Source organism: Schistocerca nitens, chromosome 8, assembly GCF_023898315.1.
Source record: "Schistocerca nitens isolate TAMUIC-IGC-003100 chromosome 8, iqSchNite1.1, whole genome shotgun sequence".
Taxonomy (NCBI): domain Eukaryota; kingdom Metazoa; phylum Arthropoda; class Insecta; order Orthoptera; family Acrididae; genus Schistocerca; species Schistocerca nitens.
In genome coordinates this window covers 474,969,285-474,970,648 of record NC_064621.1, presented here as the reverse complement: position 1 = coordinate 474,970,648, position 1,364 = coordinate 474,969,285, and positions in this window count along the sequence as shown.

The window sequence follows — 1,364 nt, the reverse complement described above, 5'->3', positions numbered from 1 at the left end:
TTAGTTCTACCGGAGCAGATGCTCGAAATATTCTCCTTTCGCACGAATACAAGCTTCACCATACTGCCCGATCGCTCTCTGCAAGTTGCCACATACCTGCCGGCGTATCGCCATTGCCAACGTGTGTATCTTTGCAACGAACGCTTGTTTGCTTTCTGTCTCTGACCAGTAAGCTCCTTCTTTGAACGAATCTCAGAGCAAGAAGTCCAGTGGTGTCAGGTGGAGGGACCACTGTGGTCAAGGACAGGGACCACACCTTTCAATCAATGTAGCTGAAAACTAGTATCCAGCCATGGTCGTACAGTAGCAGGAAATGTGCTGGAGCGCCATATTGCTGACACCAAAGGTGATGACTGTAGGGGAATAGCACCCAGTATTGCTGTAAGCACGCCTTTTAAGAAATAGGTAATCAGCGCCCCGTTTTTCTGTCCTCCAATATGAATGGGTCAAACACAGTACCACCAAGAATACCTGCCCAAACGTTAACAATGAATCTCCTTTGGAATGAGGCGGAACGACTATTTTCGTCAGCATGGATGTGAATGTAGTGTCTGTTTATAATACCATCTCTTGTGAACCCTGACTCACCAGCACATAAAACTTGGTTCACAAAATCTGGTTGCTCACTAATTATCTGTGATAGCCACTGACACTATGCGAGGCGATGACCATTATCTTGTGGCTTGGGGTTCTGATGGTACGGATGAAGACCTTGCAGATTATATACCTGCAAACGACAAGAGTGAGGGAGTTCAATACGTCGCCCGCATTGCCTTGTACTGAGAGATGGACGTGCTTCTACACTTTATTCTTCACGATGTGAGGCAATGAGGCATTTCCCGGTCGAAGAATATGATGCGAAGGTTATAGCGTTCCTCTATCCTCCATGCGTTGTTGAAGTACTGAAATACCCGTCTCATTGGGTGGCCTCGTTGTGGAAACCTCTCGGTAATTTCTTTCAGTCGCGATATCATTACAATTACAGAAACCGTGAACAAAGGTCTCTCGTTAGTAATCGTTGTGGATGTTCATACATGGTCCTCACCTCTGGAATTGATCACTCCAGCCATCTCTCCCACGAGCACACACAGCTAAACGAAAGAATCTCAATTTCAGTAACATTAGTGTACTCAGCTACAGAACCGTAGAGAAATGGCAGCTAAAGTCATTCACAGAATGGCTGGCGAAGTGTGACGTTGAATACGGCGTACAATCGCACCATCTTCCATTTACTAATTCTTTGTGTACAGGGACAATAAACAGGAAAAAATGTTCAAATGTGTATGAAATCTTATGGGACTTAACTGCTAAGGTCATCAGTCGCTAAGCTTACTCTCTACTTAACCTAAATTATACTAAGGACA